The sequence below is a fragment of the Alnus glutinosa genome, chromosome 6 (genome assembly GCF_958979055.1).
Source record: "Alnus glutinosa chromosome 6, dhAlnGlut1.1, whole genome shotgun sequence".
Lineage (NCBI taxonomy): Eukaryota > Viridiplantae > Streptophyta > Magnoliopsida > Fagales > Betulaceae > Alnus > Alnus glutinosa.
Genome location: NC_084891.1, coordinates 17,675,562 through 17,700,114, shown reverse-complemented (window position 1 = coordinate 17,700,114; position 24,553 = coordinate 17,675,562). Strand labels below are relative to the sequence as shown.

General features: G+C 38.5%; 1 pseudogene; it reads right to left on the bottom strand.

The window, feature by feature from the left end:
- Window positions 1–8,247: 8,247 nt before the first annotated feature.
- LOC133871314 (GDSL esterase/lipase At1g29670-like) lies at window positions 8,248–16,206 on the bottom strand (annotated as a pseudogene).
- Window positions 16,207–24,553: the final 8,347 nt, after the last annotated feature.

Here is a 24,553-nt window from a genome sequence, read left to right as displayed (position 1 = left end):
CTTAAGCTCTTGTATAATCTGGTTGTTGCTCATGGTGACACTCTTAAGCTCTTGTATATTTTGGCTGCTTGCTTGTATGAATGCTTTGACTGTGTCTTCTAATGATGACTGGGGTGCTGATTGTGGCACTTGAGTGGCAGACTTAAAAGCAGGAGGTTGGGTTTGGTGGGATGACCGAAACTGATTCTGAGCCTGTGAAGGGAATCCATGAGGAAATTGATTATGCGCTTGATTTGAGGTTCTTCCTTGATTTAGTGGTTGATTTTGCTTCCAAGAGAAATTGGGATGGTTCCGCCATCTTGGATTGTAAGTCTCAGCAAAAGGTCCACTTGTTGGTTTCCTATAATCATCGAAGGCATTGACCTACTCCAGCAGATATTCGGCAATTGTTGACAGAGATGGGCAATTTTGAATAAAGTGCATCGGGCTGGTGCATAAAGAACATATGTCAGCTTGGTAAATATTTGCTGTAGTTGCTGGCTTGTTTAGAACAATGGCTTCAACTGTACGCATGATGTCCTTGAGTTACCCCTAATATCGTCTTTTCTACTTCACCTCATAGAGTCATTCCTTCTTGGTGGTGAAACATTTACCCCAACGACTTGAAAAATCCCACCGTTGTGAATTTTTGGACAATTCATCCAAAGTCCTATAACCTGCTTCCCTTGTGAGATTCAAGAAACCTCCTCCATTCATAGGCTCGATCATGTTACGCTCTGGTTGAGTTAACCCATTGTAGAAAAAATGAACGAGCCTCCAAGTCTCAAAACCATGGGGCGAACACTTCATAGTCAGCTCTTTAAACCTCTCCTAGCTATCATAGAATTTCTCGTCATCTTCCTAGCTGAAACTACTGATCTCTCGATGAAATTCATTAATCCTCGACATTGGGAAGAATTTGTTGTAGAACTTGGTCAGTAGAATTTCCCAGGAGGTGATGGATCTAGGCATGTTGGAATGCAACCAGGCTTTCTCCTTATCATGTAGGGAAAAAGGAAATAGCCTTAGACGGATCGACTCATCTGAGAAATTTTGAAACTTGAAAGTATTGTACGTCTCCAAGAAAGACATCACATGAGCGTATGGATCTTCATTCTCTAGACTTTTGAAAGAAGGAAAGATTTGAATCACATTCAGCTTTAAATCAAAATGAGTAGCATTAGTAGCAGGCAACACTATGCAAGATGGAGTATTGGTAGTGATAGGTGCAAATAATTCCCCTGAGGGTCCTGGGTGGATCCCCATTCCCAAGCGGTTCTTCCATCTCAACAAACTTTTCCGAATCAGACATGGAACTTCTCAGTAGTCTTAGATTCTCTCTAACTATTCTTTCAATCTTAGGATCAAAAGTGAAGCTGCAGAACAGATAAAATCAATTTAGACATAAATTGTTTTCAAAAATCAAACAAGTCCCCGGCAACGGCGCCAAAAACTTGTTGTGAATTTTAATTGTACTTGCAAGTGCACGAATCGTTTGCAGTTAATGGATTGCAAGTGCGAGGTCGATCCCACAGGGAATTGTGTTTTTGAAAACAAAATTTATATCTAAATCAATCTAATCCTAACCTGGTTCCAAAAAAAATTGAGAGATTGTATTTATGAATAAAATCAAAAGCATAAACAAAATTAAAGTGAATGTAATCAAGTAAAAAAAAGCACTAAGGTATCAGAATCCGCACTCACAAATTCATAGCTACATATTCCCATGATCAATAATATTTTCCAAAGTTCTCACAACAAAATCTTAAGTATGTTTTACGTTTATTTCAAATATTTAATCAAAACCATCCCATGTATCCATTCTTTACACAAATCACAAAAGAAATCCAATTTAAATCAAATCATCAAGTATATCCGTATATCACAGCAAGATATCCATTTTAAATCAAAACATCATTGTATCTGTAGAATAAATCACAAGAGATATCCAATTTTTTAAACAAAGAAAACCAAGCACAAACAATTTTATGAAACTATCTTAAATCATCAAATGTATCCTTGAATCGCAAAAGATATCCAAGAATCATTCCACAAAATTGAGTTGAAGAAAAACAATTGGAAAATCAATACTCATTAAAATTGGAAAATATTACATCACAGGAGAATAGTGTTGCTAATCATAAGTGAGGCTTCATCCTCAACCTTAGTTGAGGGTTTAGCCTCTCATGGCTAAAAATAACATGCTAACTTTTATTAAAAGCATAAACTGTGAATGACTTAGAAAGAGAAAATCAAAACGTGCAAGAAGCAAAACTCACAACTAGCTCTAATCTTTTGAATTGCGCCTCTCCCCAAGACGTCCACCCATTCATGTCTTATTGTATGCTGAACATGACGTGTATATATAATAACTCATGCAAGGTGTTTACACAAGTTAGTGCTACCTCTTTATTCTTTTGGAAAGAATCGGTGCTTGCCTATTCTGAGAGGAGTCCCGTGTTACCCGATTTGGTGAGAACGTGGTGCTACCAGTCTTCAAGTCAGTGCTAAGCCTTTCATGTGTTTATGCTACTGCTTTTCTTAGAGAGAACCACATAGTGATTTGGTGCCCAGGTATGGAAAGAAATCGCCTCAAGCATGGCTTAGAAATCTGCACTCAAAACAACGCGTCTCACTCACATACGCGTCTCTTTATTTGCTGCCAAGTTGCTGCTCCTGCTATGGAAAGAGGTCAAGTGTCGGCTGTTGCTCCTTCCTGCAGTTTTACATGCATGCAAACTTGGAAAGAATCACGTGTTTCTTGGTTCTAAGCATGGAGAATAATCTTGTTTCAGTGTTGCCTATCTTGCATGATTCTAGAGAAAAACATGTAAAACAAAAGAAGTCTTGCCGCTTCCCACATTTGAGTTTAAAGAGTAACGAAAAAAAATATATATTGCGTGTCCTTCTTTCCACGTGAATTGCTCTCTTTGTTTATTTTAAAGGGAACCATGCATTAACATTAATTTCCTAACTTAGAAGTCAAAGAGGAATACCCAATTCTTTGTAATTCCACAAAAATACTGTAATTTTCTCTCAACGACCACCAGCAAAACACTAAGACACCAAAACTAACCAAAAACATTAGAAAATAACAAAGCTAAAGGTTTGGCAAATGCAAATTAAGGGGTTTACATATGCAATATTTGGCACTCATCATCACTCTAGCATTACACTAACATATATATAAAGTCATAGTACCACTCATTGATGTTGTCATGAATGTATCAATAATAAAATAAACCACTCGCAATAGAACAAATCTTTGTAAGATTGGGTCTATGTGAATGTGTCGAACCTCAAAGATTGTAGGTTTGTGTCGTGTTAAGTATTCAAGATTAATTGTAATATAATTAAGAGAATGAGTTGATTGTTTTTGTATCAATTATCACTAATATATGGAAAAGTAAATGAGAATGTAGTAAGGAGAAAGATAGAGTATTGATTTCACCACTAACCTCATAATAATGGTATATTGCAATTATCAAGGGAATAGCATGACCATGAGTTTTAGGACTTGTGAGTCTGTGTTAAGCATCCAACGATGTCATAAAGAAAGTACTTGTATTAAGAAATAAGAATAATCCATTTTTTGTTGGAATGGATCGCCCACCTAGCCATTAAGATGCGGAATGATCCGTTCTTCCCTCGGTATGAATTATCAATCCAATTAATTAGCATATACGTAATCAAGGAATAAGCATAACTCATATTTTGGTAAGTAAAAATTGATTTAGCTAAATTAAACTAATTAGGGTGTAAAACAATTTATTCTTCCTAGGCATGGCCTATCAAACCCTCATGATTTCTTGTCCATTAATAATGTTGTAAAACCATCGTTTATACAATCACAAAAAATATGAACGTTGAGTTCAATCAAGATAAACAATTTTCTAAGACAAGATAAAAGATTTATCAAAATCGAATTTAAACATTAAGAAATATTCTCAAGATTAAACAACCAATACTCATGATATGAAATTCCCAAGAGAAAATATAATTACACAATTATTACTTCAGAGAGGGCTACATCAATACCCTATGAAGGATTTAGCTGCTCATGGAGATCGATGTTGAAATGGCCTTTGTTGAAGAGAATTCCATTCCAAGAAGCTGCTGGAAAATAAGAACTATTTTCTCCAAACCCTAGCCACTAATCCTATTGAATTATATTCTCTAAAAAGTTGTGTCTAATGCACCAAAAGAATGTGTATTTATAGAGTACAAGAGAAACTGTAGTTAATTTCCTGGTTGAATAGGATTTCTAGTCCAAGTAGGAGAAGGAAAAAATCTTTCCTTTTTTGGTTTTGCCTTACTATCTGTTCTGTTGCCTCCAAGTGCACTCAAGCTCTTATGGAAGGGCGTTCGAGCGTAATTGTTGGTGTTGTTGGCCTCCTGTGCTCGATCTATGCTCGAGTGCCAGTTGCTCATGACTTTAGCTTGAGCCCTTTGAGGTGCACTCGAGTGCTTATAGCAGTGTAAGATGCAGGATATGTCTTGTGCATTTTAGCCCTTTAAATCCGAAGAATTGCTTGCATTTTTCCCTTTAGTTCTTGAGAGTGCTGATAACATAAAAAATAAGCAAAACATCATATTACAACGAGACAAAGAGGCTAACATATGAGAGTTAACGGATTGAATGTGCAAAATTCAATGCTCATCACTTATGCATTATGATGGCTATGTAGCATTTCAATATATTTTTATACGAGCATTAATACTACATTAACATATAAAACGTAAAAATATTTCTAACATAAATCAGGCACTACAACGGGGCTATTATAGAATACTTAATTGCATCTGGCATTACAGTGACACTATTGTAATATTCTAAGACTAATTGAATATAAAGACATTATTTAAAGCATTAACCTAAACTTTCCCGAGCTATTTTGGCATCGTAAATACATAATTTAACTATAACAATTTCAAATTATAAAAGCTAAGGATAAAAGGAATATACTGAGTGATTTCTAAAAAAATGCTTTCCGAGCTATGAAAACTCTATTTCGAGCCTAAACGACATAATTTGAAGCTACAACTTGAAATTGAGAAATCTAAGGATAAAAGGAATTTACTGAACAATTTCTAAAAAAACATTATTATTTCTCAGCTTCTGAAAATACAATTCCTAAGCATCACGAAAACTCACCAAGCTCTCACTCTTTTCTTAGACTTACTCTCTCTAGAATTGGAGAGCTTCTCTCAATTGAATGGAAGAAGAAAATAAGAGATGGTGTAAAATGTACAGAAGGACGTAGGAATCTCCTTTTACAGCCCAACTAGACTCATGGATGAGGGACGTGTCCCTCATTGATTGGTCAAGATCGCTCATTAGAAGACCAAGAAGACTAATGAAAAATAAATATGACTCCAAATGTGTGTGTGCAATCACAGCCAAACATGCAACCAAAATATATAGTGCGGAAAATAAAGAACACAGATATTTTGGTGACGAAGTGGAACTCTTTGTACCAAAGAAAAAAATCACTCTGGGACAGCCATACCCAGAAAATCCACTATTCAGAAGAAATAGTTGGTTACAAAGCAGTCGTACTCACATATCCACAGGCAGTAGTCGTGCCTTTAACTCTATCACGTACCTATACGTGAGTGCCTCCCAACCAAACCTCCTGTCTAAAAGGTTCTTCAACGGACTTCTTTCCCTTAGAGTTCCTCCCTAAGCTAGATCTTCAACGGTTGATCAAATTACACACAATAACTCTAAGAGAGCTAGCAAATATTACAAACTCTGCCTAAACACCCTCTCTTAGCACACTGAGAATTCTACCATGGAACTCTTACAAAACACAGCCTAGGAGCCCCTTTAAATAGGCTCTGGGAAAACATAATTCTATAAGAAATCGGATTTCCATAGGCGGCGTTCGGACAGGACATTGGGCGTCCGAATGGTAAGCAATATTCTTTATAAGTTTGCTGAAGCGTGTCCGGACGGCTTGGCCTAGCATCCAGATGGTTGCATAAGTTCCTTCCACTGTTTGCAGCCATCGCATTGTTGTTCAGACACATCATCGAACAGGTGGTCTCTGTGGGTCTCGTTCGATGGGCTGTCCAGACATCTATGCAAATAGGAACTTTCTGTGGTTGGCGATTGCTAAGCCGTTCGGACACTTCATCGAACACTGGGGGGCGTCCGGACACTTCCTTTGGCCGTCTGGACGGTGACTAGGGAAAACCCCCTTTGCTGAGCTATAAATTCGCCAGAACTTTCCTTGTCTCAGAAACGTTCCTTTCTTGAGCAATATACTGCAGATCTTGTTTTGTTTAGTCCTTTCCATGCTAGAATATTAATTCTGCAATAATCTGAAAGCCTTCTAAATTACGATGTCCCTGATTAAGTAGTGCACTGATAAGGAATCTTTTTGTCAACAGAATAAGAACCAATTACGAACAATTAATTATGTAGAACATTTTTCACATCACACATCTTTCATTTCTTGATTAATATTCTGCAATATTTTCACCACTCAGCTCTTTCATTTTCTTGAAGAATATTCTGCAATATTCTTTATTTCTTAGCTCTTTCATTTTTTTTTTTAGGAATACTACGTAATATTCTTTCTTACTTGGCTCTTTCCTTTCTTGAATTAACCAAATAAGTTTTGACACCGAATTTTCCAATATTAACAACAATAAATCTAATTTATCATTTTGCAACTCTTTTCTCCTAAATGCATATAACTCTTATATCTTAAATGTTGGTAACTTTTGTCTCTTGAGTTCTTGTAACTATGGCCTGAATTAGAACATCAGTTTCATTGACTGAAACTTGGAGTTTGACGACTCTTGGCAACATAGGCGACTTTCCCCAGCATCGGCTACTATGGTCGGAATTTGGACAATGGCATTTTTGGCTAGAAGCGGCTACTATGGCCGGAATTGAGCCAACTATGGCAATGAAACCTCTTTTGGCATTTTTTTTTGTTTAACAAGAGAGAATTGGGTGATGGTATTTGCCAGTAGAGGAAATAATGGTAGTGTGCATGTCATCTTGACAAAGAGAGAGACTCACGTGGGTGTGGGAAGATAACCGCTTTTAAAGTAGCCCACTGAACTATCAAGTGCATCACTCAGGCCCTACAAACTACCAAAGAGTAGCTGAGACACCCCTTTGGACAAAATGGGGATGGTCGGCCACCCTCATTTTGGCCAAATGGGTGGTCGAACCACCCCCATGGTTGGTTTCGGGGTGGCCTAACCACTCCCATGGCCCTCGGGGCTAGTTCGGCCACCCCCCAAAGAGCAAAATGGAGGTGGTTCGGCCACTCCACAAGGCCATAGAAGAATTTTTTTATTTTTTTATTTTTTTTTTTAAAAAAAGGAAGATGAAGAAAAAGGATGAGGATTTGGCCGATTTAGGGGTGGCCCAACCACACCTGAAGGCCATGAGGGTTGTTCGGCCACCCCCAAATTGGCTGGTCTGGGGGTGGTCGAACCACCTCTGTGGCCCATGCGGGTGGTTCGGGCACCCCTACAAGGTTAGAGAGGGGGAAAAAACAAAACAGAAAAAGAAAAAGGGTTGAGGGTTTGGCCCTTGGGAGTGGTCGAACCCACTTTCAGGCCAAACGGTGGTGGCTGAGCCACCCCTAAGACTCTTGAGGGTGGTTCTCCTTGGGGGTGGCTGCCTTCATATTTTTTTTATTTCAATTTTTTTTTCTGAATATTTTTAATTTTTATTTGATTTTTAAATTTTATTATTTTTTAATTGAAAATATGACATGTGGTAAGGGTATTATAAGAATATTTTGACAAAAGTGGTCTTTTTGGTACTCTTTGGTAGTTTGTAGGTCCCGAGTGATGCACTTAGTAGTTCAGGGAGCTTTTTTATAATTAACCCATTAATAATTTAAGAAAGAGATAAAAATAGCAAAGAGATATAGAATTAAGGTGGTTCAGCTTATGACCTGCATCCACATGTCAAAACCTTTTGTTTGTTACATCTTTCCTTGATTTATTTGATTGAACGATACAAGTACCTTCTACTTTTATATTAACAACAATAAATCTAATTCCTCATCTTGTAACTTTGTCTCTTGAGTGCTTGTAACTATTGTCTAATTAATATGCATAACTAAACATAGAAAATTTTTCCCTGAAGATCTTCTGAGCCCGTTTGAGAGCGGGAGTGTGTAGCATTACTCTAATTAGATGTTCTGCTACCGCATACTTTAGTTGCTAAAATGCTGTTTTGTTTTTGAGTAAAAAATATTTTGAAAACGAAGCATGGCCATATGTGTTGCATTAATTAGGTGATCACTGTTTAGAACATAAACGTTATTGGTTTATTATGAGTACCAGATGCGGGGCACTTGGAACAAAAATCCAAGCAATGATTATCATATGATACACTTAATTGAAATAAGTATCCTTTTTTCCCATATTAGAGCTGTGCGAGGTGGGCGATATCATATGGATAAGCATCAGTTGGAGACTGAGCTTTGTATGCTCTTTCCGCAACCAACGCATCTGCGGCATCAGTGGGGTGGATTGCATCCCAAAAAAAATATTGGCTCCGGTTACAGCATGTATTTCCAAATGCTTTGCATAGCCCAGTACTGCTCGACGGTTCACAGCAGGGAACATCGGTAACCATGAAAGCTGAAACATGCATGCATGCACAATTCAATCTCAATCATGTCTTATATTTAATAAGTAAATCTATATATAACGTTAAAAGGAGTGCATGTTATAATTAACATACCCAGAGACGGACTGGTGGACGAGATTCCAGTAGAGTTTATGAAGATAAAAGAAGCCCCGGTTAGATTGTTATTGAGAGCAGGCAGCAGTGATTTAAGCCTAACATTGAAAAGTTGGACGGCATTGTTGATGTTGTCCACACACGCAGCGCCACTACTTCCATTTCCACATGAACTCGGTACGATTGGAATGCTACCAATCGCACCCAGCCCGAATACTGCAAATTTCCTTGCCCCATACTTGTACAAACTCTAGCAATATCAACACATAAAATTGCCTGAACAGTTGCTATTAAGTTATATATATTCTCAATGGCGGCGACATGTTGCCACTATTTAAATAGACGCTAATGATCGTTAGTGGCGATTTGAATGTTGACGCTAATGATCTATCAATAGTGGCAACAAAAATCCTCATGCACTGATAATTTTTTGGAAAAAGTATATATATATATATATATATATATATATATAAACTTCTTCAAACAGTAATAGACTATAGTTGTCTTACATTACGTATGAGTGTTATTATTACATGGATGTAATTAAGTCTATTTAAAGGCATCAGGATCAATCCTCTCCACTTAATTTTCAATTGGAGAGGAGCCGGTCATTTCTACACATGAGGTATTTTTGTAATTTTACGTAGTGTAAAATTATAAAAATGTCTCCTATGTATAAAGGACTAGCTATTCTCTCGTTCATGTGAAATTACAAAAATGCCCCCTATTTATAAAGGACTAACTCTTCTCCGGTTGCTCTCAATTGGAGAGGATCCTGATCCTATTTAAAGGCGTTTCGGTACTAATAAAATAAAGAAAAAAGTTTATTTCAAAACTTTATGCTGGAAGGAGATGCCCTAAGAAATTCCATATTTATATTATATATGCTAATTAACAGATGCAGGTTTCTTCTAAGAACCTACCTAAATTTATCTCATTAGAGATTTAATATTTAGGTTCCTAGCATAGTAATATTAAGAGATAAAAACGAACAGCTGCAAAAAGTATGAAGAAAGCGTGCTAACCGTTAACTGCTGAGACAATTGGTCATTGAGAACAAGGGCATATTGCTGTTGGGTGTATATGGTGCTAGTAGGGTAGAACTGCGGCATGAAGTAGTTATTAAGGTAGTCGTTGCTACCAATTGCAACAGAATATATGCACTTGCTTAGGTACTCTGCGCTTCTTTCATCATCTCCCAATATCCGGTTGATCTCCGGCACAGTAGTTTGGTGATTTTTCAACTGCCTATTCATGCTTATCCGATCACCCTGCAATGACCAACCAAATTATATTTTTAAGAGAAAACTTTACTTACCACTCTGATCTTTTATTACTTTTGCAATTATATCTTTAAATTTTAAAAATTATTAATTTAGTGTATCAATTTTTCAATTTCACCACTCCGTTAGGATTTTTCATTAAATCCTGTTAAAACTTTCAAAATATCGATCCCTACCTTTTTTTAAAAAAAAAAATTATATATACAAAAAAATTGAAAGATTCAAGCAAGGTTATTTTTGCAAATTCCTTTAAATCCTGACCAACGCCGAAATCCTTGCAATTTTCTTAGGGGTATTTTAGGAATTAATTTTGACACCCTTCTGTTAGGATTTAACGGAAAATCCTAACGGAGAGGTGAAATTGAAAAAAATAAATATAAAAAAATTGAAAGATAAATACACTAAATTGAGAGTTTTAAAGTTTATGTATATGATTGCAAAAATGATGAAAAATGAGGGTTGGCATATATATGAGTGAAATGTTCACTATTAGGAACTTTGCAGTTATATATATATATATATAGAACACCATTGCAAGGAGAGAGACCTCAATATATATATATATATGGGCATGAATGAATGCGAGTAATTACCTGGGTTTTGAAAGAATAGTGCACAAAGTGATTGAAATACTCGATAATATTACAGAGCATTGTACATGTCTTTATATACACATTAGATTTACATGGAAAGCACAATAGTTGGAAGGTTTCCTAATCTAGATGATTGCAGTATTTGAATTGTCTTTACTGCATGATTATTGTCTGCAGATTCTTTCCTTGTATGTTTGCATGCCAGTTACGTTATCTTGCTCAATATGGTGCAGCTGCATGATTAGCTTGATTGATGCTTGATTGACGACGTCTGTCCATGTATGGAAGATTTTCCAGGATCTGTGGAATCTTGGTTAACATCCCCCCTCAAGCGAATGGGAGGAGGGCAGACCATGAGCTTGTTGCGGAGGAGCTGAAACCTTGAGGAAGTAAGGCCTTTAGTAAAGATATCAGCCGGTTGATCACAGGTGGATATGAAACCTAGAGTGATGTCTTTGTTCAAGACTTTTTCTCGAATGAAGTGGTAATCGACCTCGATATGCTTGGTCCGAGCATGGTAGATGGGATTAGAGGCGAGAGCCATGGCCCCAAGGTTGTCACACCGAATGGCAGGAGGAGCAGTGAGAGGAAGATGGAGGTCTCGAAGTAACATTCGAATCCAGTAGAGTTCTGTAGTAGCCATAGCCATAGCCCGGTACTCTGCCTCCGTGCTTGAGCGTGCCACCACAGACTGTTTTTTAGCACACCAGGAAATGAGACACGGACCGAGGAAAACCCCATAACCAGTCGTGGACCGGCGATCATCAGGATCACCAGCCCAATCTGAGTCACAGTAAGCTTGTAAAGTAAGTGGTCCCTATGAATAGAAGAGGCCATGATCAACCGAGCCTTTAAGGTAGCGGAGGACCCGTTTGAGAGCTGTCCAATGAGTGGATGTAGGAGAGTGGAGATGTTGACAAAGCTGGTTGACCGAGTAGGCGATCTCAGGTCGGGTGAGAGTGCAGTACTGCAGATCACCAACAAGCTGTCTGAATTCGATGACATTCTCAAGAGGAGTGCCATCCGTGGAGGAAAGTTTGGATCCAGTAACACAAGGGGACCGAGAGGCTTTAGCACCCACCATCCGGGCTTTGTTCAGCAAGTCTAGGATGTATTTAGACTGGCGGAGGTGAAGAGAAGTGGCTGTCCGTTGCACTTGGATGCCTAGAAAGTAGCTCAGTTCACCCAGGTCCTTGAGAGCAAAGTCGGACCTAAGTTTGGCAAGCAGAGATTGAATGACCGTGTTGTGAGTACCTGTAATCAAAATATCATCAACGTATATTAAGATAAACAAGTGAACAGCACCTTGATGAAACAAAAACAGTGAAGTGTCGACCAGGGACTAAGTGAAGCCAAATTCCAAAAGAGAGTCGGACAGACGGTTGAACCAAGCACGAGGTGCTTGCTTCAGGCCATAAATGGCTTTGTGGAGCTTGCACACATGGTTGGGGAAGTCAAGGTGGACAAAGCCTTGTGGCTGCAGCATGTAAACTTCTCTTGCAACTTGCCATGGAGAAAGGCGTTGGAGATGTCTAGTTGACGGATAGACCAGTTAAAATGGACAGCAATGGCAAGTACAACGCGAACTGTGGCCGGCTTGATCACGGGGCTGAAGGTGTCGGTATAATCTATTCCAGAACGTTGATCAAAACCTTTGGCGACCAAACGCGCTTTATAGCGCTCAATGGACCCATCCGGCTGTTGTTTGAGCTTATAGACCCACTTGTTGCGAACAGCATGGCGGCCAGCAGGGAGTGGACAGAGAGACCAAGTGTTTTGAGTGAGGAGTGCATCAAATTCCTGGTTCATGGCAGCACGCCAAGCGGGAGACTTGGAGGCTTCAGAGAAGCAGGTGGGTTCTGGCAAGAGAGTGCTGTGCAGAGCTTTCTAGAGGTGCCGAGTTGAGTAGAAAAGCTGGAAATCAGCATAGTTCTTGGGTCTGAGGGAGCTAGTCTTGGAGCGGGTGACCATCTGGTGAGGAGCTGGTAAGGAGGCCGGTTGAGTGGATGGAGCTACAGGAGCCACCTGTAAAGGGGAGTCTTGAGTAGATGGAGTGTGAGGAGCCACCTGTAAAGGAGAAATGTGAGCAGTAGATAATTGGTTAGGGACTCCAGAACCAGAATCACCAGGTCAATGAGGTATAGTGGCGGGAGAGGGGTTGGAAGTGGCAGGGGCAAGAGTAGTTGAGACTTGAGGAAAGGCTGCAGGGAGCTGTATGACAACAGGGGAGGCCGTAGAGGCTGGAATACCAGAAGAAGGAGAAAGGGAGGATCGTTGCTGGGCTGGGAACAACGTTTCATCAAAGACGACATTTCGAGATAGATACACACAATTAGTAACGGGGTCAAGGCATCGGTAGCCCTTGTGGTGAGGACTGAATCCAAGGAAGATGCATTGTTTACTTCGAAAGGAAAGTTTATGTGGGAGATAAGGCCTAAGTAGAGGGTAGGCAGCACACTCAAAAATTCGAAACAGGGAGTAATTGGGAGGACGGTGGAAGAGTTTGGAATATGGAGATTCATTGGAAAGCAATGGGGTGGGGAGCCGATTGATAATGTATGCAGAATGTAGGAAAGCATCCACCCAAAACAGAGTAGGAAGGTGTGATTGAGCAAGGAGGGACAATCCCATCTCCATTAGGTGTCTATGTTTACGTTCGGCTAAGCCGTTTTGTTGGGCAGTATGAGGACAAGACCTACGATGCAAGATGCCATGAAGTGCAAAGAAATCAGAAAAGACCTTTGAAACAAATTCGCCTCCATTATCAGATTGAAATTGTTTTATTCGAGTACAAAGCTGATTCTCAACAAGAGCTTTAAACTTAACAAAGGAAATAAAAACATCAGATTTCTGAACTAGGGGATTGACCCAACAAAAGCGACTAAAGTCATCTATAAAAATAACATAGTAGCGAGAGCCACCAAGAGACATAGATGGGGACATCCAAACATCAGAATGAACAAGCTCCAAGGGTGATGTTGTAACCCGAGAGGAGGAAGGAAATGGCAGCTGCTTGGACTTTCCATACTGACAGAATTCACATACTGAATTTTTATTGGGATGGGAAGAAACCGGAAGCTGAGATGACCAGAGGACACGAGAGAATACAGCCGACGAGGCATGACCCAGCCGGGCATGCCATATATCAAATGAAGCAGACACACCAAGCAGAGCAATGCATGAATTGGATTTGTTGAGATGACAGCTTTGCAGATTTATTGGGTAGAGGCCATTGACACTGGGACCTTTAAGGATGGTTTTGCCCGTCCGATTTGCCTTGATAAGAAAGTAAGTACTGGTTAGTATGAAAAAACAGTCGTTGTCAAGGCAAAAGCGATTGATAGATAATAAATTTGCAGCAGCTTGGGGACAGTGAAGGACACGGGTGAGGAGTAATTTAGAGTGAGGAGTTTGGAGAAAGGTGGAACCTGTGTTCTGAATCTGGAGACCAGACCCGTTACCTACTGCCACTGTGTCTTGGCCATGGAAAGGCTGCTGGAGAGAGAGCTTGTCCAAGTCGGCAGTGATATGGGCATTTGCCCCACTGTCAGCATACCAGTTATCATCCATAAGAGAGTTGTTCTGACTAATCATTGCAGCCAGCTGCGATGGTGGGTGGCGGCCTTGGAAGGTGTAGTCCATGCGATGGTAGCAGTCCAACGCTTGGTGGCTGGTCTTACCACAGATCTGACATGGAGCCCGTGGAGCAGCAGAACCGGATTGGGGTGGTCCAACAGGGGAAGCTCGAGGAGGAGCATGCTGCCGGGTCTGCTGATGTGAGAAGCGTGCATCCCTTCTTTGTGTATTAGAGAAGGAGCCACGTGATTTCCTGTGAAAGGGAGAAGAGTTAGGCTTCTTATTAGATAATAGTGCAAAGGAAGTATTACCCGGGGGTATGGAGTTGTTGTGATTCTCCAAGAACAACTCATGAGACAGTAGTTCAGCCTGAAAGTCTTCAAATGACATAGAGAGGTTGCGTGTCGCAACTGAGATGGAAGTTATAAATGGTCCATAGGACGTATTGAGACCGCTGATCACATAAGAGATCAGGTCATCTTCATCAACTGGCTTGCCTACGATGGCAAGTTGATCGGCCAGCAGCTTTGCGGATTGAAGAAAGTCAGAGCACGACTGGGATCCCTGGTGAAGGTGCTGGAGTTGACGTTTCAAGTGAGCAATCCGAGATCGAGATTGCGAGGCCAACTTGGTTGCAAGATAGGCCCAGACCTGGCGAGAGGTATTCAATCCATAAACCATGGAGAGGACCTTCTCGGTGAGAGTGGCATTAATCCAACTCAAGATACTCTGATCCTTCTTTGTCCAAGTGGAAAAATCAGGATTGACATAGAGTGTCACATGTCCTTGATCATCAAGGAGAAACTAAGGTGGGCAAGGTTCAGTGCCTTCAACAATGCCCATGAGGTCATGGAGGCGTAGAACAGGAAGAAATTGGCTGAGCCACATGTAATAATTAGGCCCTTCCAGTTTGACATAGACGAACGTGGTAACATTGGGAAAGGTAAATGTGGGTGGTGTAGAGTTGGTTGCTGTGACAGTATTTGGTGCTGGTGGGGTAGTAGAGTTTGGTGAATCGGTGTTGGTGGTATTGGTGGAAGAGGCCATTTGAGATATGCGGAAGGAAAAAAAAAACTGCTAAGGATCGAAACAAGCTTGAGCTTGGTTTAGAGCTCTGATACCATGAAAGAATAGTGCACAAAGTGATTGAAATACTCGATAATATTACAGAGCATTGTACATGTCTTTATATACACATTAGATTTACATGGAAAGCACAATAGTTGGAAGGTTTCCTAATCTAGATGATTGCAGTATTTGAATTGTCTTTATTGCATGATTATTGTCTGCAGATTCTTTCCTTGTGTGTTTGCATGCCAGTTACGTTATCTTGCTCAATATGGTGCAGCTGCATGATTAGCTTGATTGATGCTTGATTGACGACGTCTGTCCATGTATGGAAGATTTTCCAGGATCTGTGGAATCTTGGTTAACAGGTTTGACCAGATTCATCGCGAATTCCCGTAGCACCAGATGCATAGTTGACACCTCTGAGTATTTCCAAGCCTCTAGCAGTAGCGAAGGGTGGGATGTAATTGACGAATCCCAGAAGTTGAGCTGCAATGAGAAAAGTGTTCAAAAGCATCGATCATACTTTGGCAAATTGGCAACCATATAAATATATGTAATAATTAGAGCACGATTAATATCTCTCTCTCTATATATATATATGTAGAAAGAGCAAAATGCAGACCAATGATATCGACGATATTACGACCGTTGGAAAACCTTCCTGTTGGCCCCTGGGGAAATCAATCCCATAGGGTGGATAATTGACCTTTGCTAGTGTCACAAGATTGTTATTGTTCCCATTGTCGGACAATGAGTCCCCGAAAACAAAAAGACAAGGCACCTGTGGCTTTCGATTTGCATTACAATGTTGCAAGAAAACAAGCAGCATCAACAATATTGTCTTAAGCTGATCATGAGATGCCATTGGCAGCGCCAAAACGACTGGGAAGAAAGGAGGATCGATATATATATAAATATATCAGATGAAGGTGAAATCCAAACGCGGTGTTGCCCAAAGCTGAAGAAGCAAGAGGAGAACTCTTCAACTTATAGGCGGTATCCGAAAGTATTGACGAAGATATATATATATATATATATATATATATATATATATATATATATATATATATATATATATATATATACAAAACTATTGGATATAGTTTAAAAATGTATCAAACAAAGACGTACACGTGGAAAATGCATTTCATTTTTAAACCAACCCAATTTTAAAGTCGTTGTGACCTTAGCTAGCTTGAGCTCGAATTATTTAATATTCGAATTATTTGTTTTATAGGATGGATACAAAGCTTAAAGGAATTTTCAGTTAGCCTGCATGACCCAACAAGAATGATCAACTTGTATATATTATTATGATATGATAATGATCTCACATGATGTTAGGTTTTAACTACTACAAATATTTTTATTGATTAATTTATATATTTTATTCGTTATTTTGTTTATTATATATGTGTAGGTCTAAGTACTCATTGTTCGTTGAAGGGACGGAGCCATAAAGTATTTTGAGTAGGGGGCCAAGGCATTTTTGAACAAAAAAAAAATATTAAACAAAAGTAATTATTGAAAATAAGGGTTTCATAATACATTAAATTTCATCCAAAACACCTATCAAAATGGAACCCACCATTTTTTTGAATCCCGAAAATCATCTATGATTGAATCTATGCTAATTGTTGCAGCAACTTCTCTTTCGATGTACACCATTAAAGAATCCGTCAGAAACTCATCTTCAATTTTCTTGCGAAGCCTAGTTTTGATAATATTCATGGCTGAAAATGCTCGTTTTGTTGTTGCGGTACAAAAGGGAAGAGTAAGCACAAGTACAATAACTCGAAAAACAAGTTGGTAGATAGCTGATTTTTCGGAACTAACCAACCATTGGCACAATTCAGAAATATTTGACAATGCTTGAAAACTCGAATGTTGAACTACATTATGCTTATAATGGTTAAGTTCTATTTCCAACTGTTCCTTTTCAAGATCAGTAAAATCTTGTGAATAAAACTTGTTTACCAACTGACAAATATCATCAATTCTAAAAGATTCACGTGCGGCCGGAGGATCAAGAGCTGAGCAGAGAATAAGCAACTCCACTGCATGCTCACTAAATCGGCGATTTAATTCTTGCAATTGAGAATCTATAGAGGCACAAAAAATATCCACTCGATAATGTTGCTCAATTGTAAAGTCGGCTTGTTGATGGTGAGCTCGACCTCGTCTCTCAATATAACGGGCATTCATATCTGGGACATCTATATTGCGTTTCTCGCAAAATGACTTCACATTTGTAAGTAAATCATCCCATTTATCATCTCTATATTGTTGGATATATGATTTAATGGATGAAACAAGATTCATGGCACTTAAAATGTCTTGAGATTTTGATTGCAATTCTTGACATAGATGATCAGTAATCTGCATCGTTTCTTTCATGAGATGCAAGATGAAGACAAATTCAAATGAAGTCATTACCTGATAAACTGAATCTGCTTTTGCTAGTTGGGAAAAAGTAGTTCCCACATCAATGATTTTACGAATAACTTCACAAGCTGGACTATAAATTTTGATCAAGCTTGAAACTGATCTCAAGTGAGAACTCCAACGAGTATCTCCAGCCCGTTGTAAAGTACTAATTTGATTAAGTCCCCTTCCACTCTCAATCTCATTAATTTCAATCAGGTAAGCAATTTCTGCAGTTTGAGAAATCCACAATTCTTCAAATCGATTGCATGAGGCATAAACAATATTGACAATAGAATTCAAATTAGTGAAAAATTGATGAACAAGAATAACTTCTTTTGATGCCGCCACTAATGTCAATTGCAAACGATGTGAGAAACAATGAATGTAGTAGGCATATGGACAATCATTTGAAATCAAAGCTTGCAACCCATTCCACTCACCTCGCATGTTACTTGCGCCGTCATATCCTTGCCCTCGAATATTTTCAATGGCTAACTTATGTTGAGACAATACAAAATATATACCCTTTTGTAGGGTTAGTGCTACATTAGCGACATGAACAAGCCCAAAAGAACATTCCCGCACAAAACTATCTTTGTCGACATGAACAAGCCCAAAAGAACATCACGAGCTTCATCAACCATTATGCAAAACTTTGCATTACCAATTTCGTTATGAATTGCCTCCTTCACTCTGGTTGAAAAAATATGTAAAATTTCTTTTTGTATCATTGGTGATGTATAAGAGGCATTTTTTGGAGCTTTAGCTTTCACTTCAACAATCTGTTCATTATATGAAACCATTAAATTCAATATTTCAAGAAAATTTCCACGATTCGTTGAACCCACACTTTCATCCCAACCTCTAAAAGCAACACCTTGAAATGCAAGCACTCGAACAACATCAATTGAGGCTTTTAACTGTAGTCGATTGTTTGCAATTTGTTCAGAAGTGAAATTTTCAAACACATTTTGTATGTGTTGAGATTGGTTCTTCAAGTCTTCGTATGACCTCTCAGCAATTCTGGGAAATGAATTAGGATCTTTTCCTATATGATTGACAAAAGCACAATTTTTTCCATCTCTAACTTTCTTCCAATTCTTGAATCCATCTATAGTGAATACGCTTTGCGTAGGATGTCCAGATGGCTTATTAAAGAGAAAGCATGGTAGAAAAAATGCTACATCTTTTTTGCGTGAATATTCAAGTCATGAAGGAAATAGATGGAACCACGAAGGTTGAAAGCAACGAAGATGATTTGGATCTCCAAATTTTGGGTAGTCTGGGTGGATAAATTGGTACAGACCAGCTTTAATGTAAGCTCGTCGAATTTCAACTCGTTGATTAACATTATACTCCCATATCTGACGACGCAATCCAGGATCAAACTCCAATGAACTAATATCAAATTCATTGATGTCAACTCTTCGAGATTTTTTAGAAGAATTTTCAGAAATTACGATATCAGAAGTTGGTGATGATGCATCACCAACATTGACATTTCAACTTTGTGTATTTTTTCTTTTGAAAAAGCTAAGTATTGTATTTGGCTTTCCCATCATCTACAAATAAATTTACATGGTTATATTAGAGTCTTTAGAAAAGCAATAAAAAATATTTGTAAGATAGCAATTAACAAACTCAAATAAAGAACAAATTGAATACAATAGTTTTTACGTGTCAAATTCTATAATTAATTGTTTAGACTTATAAACTATAATAACCAATATTCTCAATATTTAATAACAATAATATCCAAATTATAATACCACTTATATTAGGAATTGGGCTTAGAAAACTAACCTCAAAAAGTGCAACTTGCGTAGAATGGTTTCACACTGCTTCTATGTTGCGAATTAATTGTTATTCAGTGTCATAAAAATCAAATTAAATCAACAATTTCCAAAATCAAAATTTTATAATATTGTTAAGTAAAAACTAAAAATAATAATAATAATAAAATCGTCAACAAGGCATTCAATAATCACTAAATAAACTATTTAAGCTATTTAATAATTCTCACCCTTACCAGTTTTTTCTTTTTAATTAACCTATTAACTCTACTTGGACCACTTTTCCGATACCCAACTTTAAACATTATTATAATTTATCAATAACACAAATTAATCTCACAAATGACACAAATAATCAGTCTCACTCTCACTATTATCAACTTCACACGGTAAAAGTAGCGGTTTTGAACTTTTGATTTCTCCTGATTCTTTTACTGTGGATGTGAGATTTAAAATTTTTGGGATAAATAAATTGCCTGAGCAATGCAAACACTTGTCCTAATTCTCCTAATTATTTGACTTGCTTGTCCTGTTGACCTGTTGTCCATCGGTGCAGATGGAGAAAAACTGAAAAGACAAATACAAATTATACATGACTTTTTTTTCTTTTTCTTTTTTCTTTTTTTGAAGGACAAATTATATTTATACATGACTTGCTTGTCCTGTTGTCCGTCCGTTCATTGTAGTAGATGGAGAAAAGCTTAAAAGGAAAATACAAATTATTATTATACAATTATACTTTTTGACTTCCTTACCTTTCCCTGACTTTTTCTCTTTCTGTAGTCTAGACTCTTCTAAAGTTCTAAACTATTCTTGTCTTCCTCTTCAGACTTCACGTTCAGTTTTCTTTCTTCTTCTTTTTTTCAGTTCTTAACCATATATGACCGGAAAAAATGATTTTTTTTTTAGGGATTTCAGATTTGAGAACTTACAAAGTGATATTGTGCTGGCTGGGCGATGAGTCTGTTGGTTCCGTGACTCCGTCCCTAAAATTTCCGGTGCAGTGATCAGTCGAATGGTCGCTTCTTGTGTAGGAGAAAGATGGTGAATCTAGAAGTGGTGATAGGTGAATTTGGTGGGTGTGGGTCGGCTAACAAAACTGTTAGGATCTGGAGGAAAGGGGTGGAGAAGACTAGAAGAGGTATTCTTGTTTGATGTTTCAGTTTTTTTTTTATTATTAAATTATAAATATTTTTGTTTATGTTTGGTTTGGCTGTTTTGGAATTTGGAAGGGCACCGATGCTCTGCTAAGTGCTTGACAGTGTTTTTGATGTCTATAGCAAATCTGTGGATTGTAGAGTGTTTTTTTTAGGTTTATTTGGTTATGGCAAAAAAATTTAATTGGGTAAGGGCCAACAAAATTTGTTGAGAAGGGGCCAATGGACTAGAATTTTCTTTTCTTTTTCTTTTTTTACAATTTTTTTTTTCATCCTTATAATTTTTTTTTTCAAGAAATTGCCCCCCCCCCCCCCTCATCCTCCGTCTCTGGTTCGTTGTGCATGTCCTAATTATTATTCCCTGTTAAAACAAATGATATATATCATCATAACTTAATGATATAAATATTTATTACAGTTAAAAATTAGGGTAAATGTCTAATAAATAGTTCATGAGTCAACGCGTGATTGAAATTAGTTCCTCATTTTTTAAAAATCAAATTTTACTCCCACAGTTTTTCGTGGATTTGAAATTGGTCATTCCGTGAGTTTTCCGTCCAAATTTTTGACATCCGTTAGTATCACATCAGCCTTTTTACCACATCACCTTAAAATATTATATTTTTAATAATTTTATTTAAAACGATTTTTTTTTTTTTTAAAAAAAAAAACTTCAAAAAAAGAAAAGGGGGTTTGGGGGGTGGCTGCGCTAGCCACCCCAACGATGGCGCCAGCCACCTTTAGGGGTCTCTTGCCGCCTCCCCCAAGGGCCGAGGGTGGCCGTGCAGCGACTCCCAGCCCCATCTGAAGTGGCTTGCGGACCACCCTAGAGCAAGGGGTTGGTGGTGAGCCACCCCCAAAGGTGACTGACGCAACGTCTAGGGTGGCTAGCGTGCCACCCTTGACCTATGGGTGGCTACGCGGCCACCCCTATGGGCTAGGGGTGGCTTGCTGGCCACCCCCAGCCTACTCTGAGGTGTCTCGCAAGCCACCCCATATGGGGGAGTGGAGCGCGGCCACCCCCAGCCCATTGGAGAGGCGGCAAACCATCCAAGAGGTGGCACCAGTCACCTTTGGGGATAGCTCGTAGGCCACCCCTCAAACCTTCCCCCCCCCCCCCCCCCCCCCCCCCCCCCCCCCCCCCCGTTTCCTTTTTTTAAGTTTTTTTTTTTAAAAAAATAAAATTATTAAAAATATAATATTTTAATGTGATGTGGCACTAACGGATGTAAAAAATTGGGACGGAAAGAATTATATCAAATTTTCGAAAAATTGAAGGGGTAAAAATTGATTTTTAAAAAGTGAGAGACTGATTTCAAATCGCACGTTAACTAAAAAATTTAATTATACATTTACCCTAAAAATTAAATGCACATATCCTAGTTTGATATATTTGAAACCATGACAGCTAAACCAAAAGTTACTCCCATTAAGTCACCACCAACAACCTATAATCAAAAAGCTCTGTTCTGTGCAAGCCGACATGGTCCCCCCCCTCTCATTGTAACCTCCACCCCTTTCCCTGTAACCTCTACCTCTTCTGAGGTAAACTCTCTACCCAACCACCTACTTTTCCCCTGCATCAAAGGCCATGGAAGGGAAGCTAAAAACTCTCATTCCCCCCTGCATCAAAGGCCACGGAAGGGAAGCTAAAAACTCTCATTCCCCCCCTTTCCTCAAGCTTTTTCCTTTTATGAGGTGACTATCTTGCTAGACCTATTTCTAGCAAAATTTATGTTTTTTCAGTTTCCTATCTCCACACAATAAATATTACCGGTTATTCCCATCTTCCTCCACCGAGTTTGTTGTGATTTTTGGATAGGTTGTAAGATTGAAATTTTTGGATCTAGATCTACGCTCCTCTGTTCATTTTTGCAAGACACCCACCTCATCAATGGGTTCGCCAACGTCCCTCGGTTCCACCGACGGTCACCTCTTCCTCAACCGCTACCTGCACATCGGTGCTTGGCCGCCACGCGCCAGGGAGTTTTTCTCCCTTTCTGGCTCGTGGCGGCCACGCTCGCCTCTCTCGTCTTCCTCCGCCAAGGCCAGCAGTGGATCCCGGCGGAATCGGCTTGTCTTGCTGCTGAGAGGTTGCCTCTCAGCAGCGCGTGATTCTCGCGCATTGTTAGTGACAGCTCCCACTCCACCATTTTCAACCGTCTATCTGTTGTTTATGTTACTATCTTTGAATTTCTTTCCTGTGTATTTCTGGGCTTTTTTGTATCTGTAACTTCCTCATGTTCATCTTTGTCTCAATATATGGATCCTCAGGGATCTTTACACTCACCAAACCACCTTCACTTGTGGCCTCGATTCTTGGCATCCGTGTCACGAACCACTGAACTATCAAGTGCATCACTGAACCACTGAACTATCCTCAGGGTTTATGTGAATGTGTCGAACCTCAAAGATTGTAGGTTTTTGTCGTGTAAAGTATTCAAGATTAATTGTAATATAATTAAGAGAATGAGTTGATTGTTTTTGTATCAATTATCACTAATATATGCAAAAGTAAATGAGAATGTAGTAAGGAGAAAGATAGAGTCACTACAAAAAAAAAAAAAAATGTCTTTCTTGACGTTTTAATCTTGACATTTATATAAATGTCAGGATAATATTTTTTATTGTGGCACATTGTCAAAAAATGTCAGGAAAAAAGAAAAAAATTCCTGACATTTCATAATGTGCCAGGAATGTTGAACTTTCTTGACACATAATGTTATTGGTCAAGAAAATTGTAAAAATTTATGGCGTTTAAATATGTGCCAGAATATTATAATTTAATGTCATATAATTTTAAATTCCTGACATTTAGACATGCCAGGAATTTTTTTGGCAAAATTAAAAGCCCGCCTAATTCTAATTCTGTTTTCGCGCGTGATCGATTCAGTTTTCCTTTACTAACTGATGCACACGTACGAATTAGTATTATTTTTTCCTATCTTTTTGCTCTTTTTCCCCTCATATCTCTCCTTTTCCCCTTATATCTCTCCCTCATCTCCCGTTAGTAGCATTATTTATTTTTTTTTCAATCTTTTTCCCCTCATATCTCTCGCTCCCTCATCTCCCGTAATTGTTTTTTTTTTTTTCAATCTTTTCGCTCATATCTCTCCATCTCAGTACTGATCTCTCTCTCTCTCTCTCTCTCTCCAGACGCAGCACTGCCCTCATCGATATCACTACCGGCGTTGCCTTACCGCTTCACAACGCCACTGACTCCAGCCCACTTCGCCAACTAATTACAGAGGTGCACTTTTCATCTTCATCTCTCTCTCTCTCTCTCTCTCTCTCTCTCTATATGTATATATATATTTCCATGTTATGTATAAATGTGTGTGCGCCTCAAATGGAGAACTAATTAACTATGTTTAGTGTCTGATTCAACATGCTTGTACTAATTAAGTTGAAATATTAGATGCTCTTAATGATACGATAAGATAAATGAGAACAAGTTCCAGTCTAATCCACTTTTTTTTTTTTATTAAACATTCTTATATTTATAACGAGATGAAAATATTATTTTCACTTTTTTTTGGGGCGGCGCAAATTCGTGTAGATAAATGAGAATGACGCATTTTGCTGAATATTTGAACAGATATAATTAGTGGGTTGAACATTATATTTGAAATTGTGCTGCTAAAATCATCTAGTATTGGAGCAAATATTTGGGCAGCAGGGCAGCAGCTGAAAATAGAAAAGAACACCAGAATTGAAAACACCAGAATTGAAGCCTGAGATATGAGATTTTGGTACAAAGAGATTTAGCCACAGATGTGACCTTCGAACAAGAGACAAAACACATCAATTAAGAACGGCAAATGCTAATTATTATGCATCTAGATCTATGAATATTAATCATGCATTGCGGAATTAAGGAACATTAGAAAGCATTATTAGAATGAGAAGTGGGAACGGTAAAAAACTCCTGGAAGTATTTTGATATTTG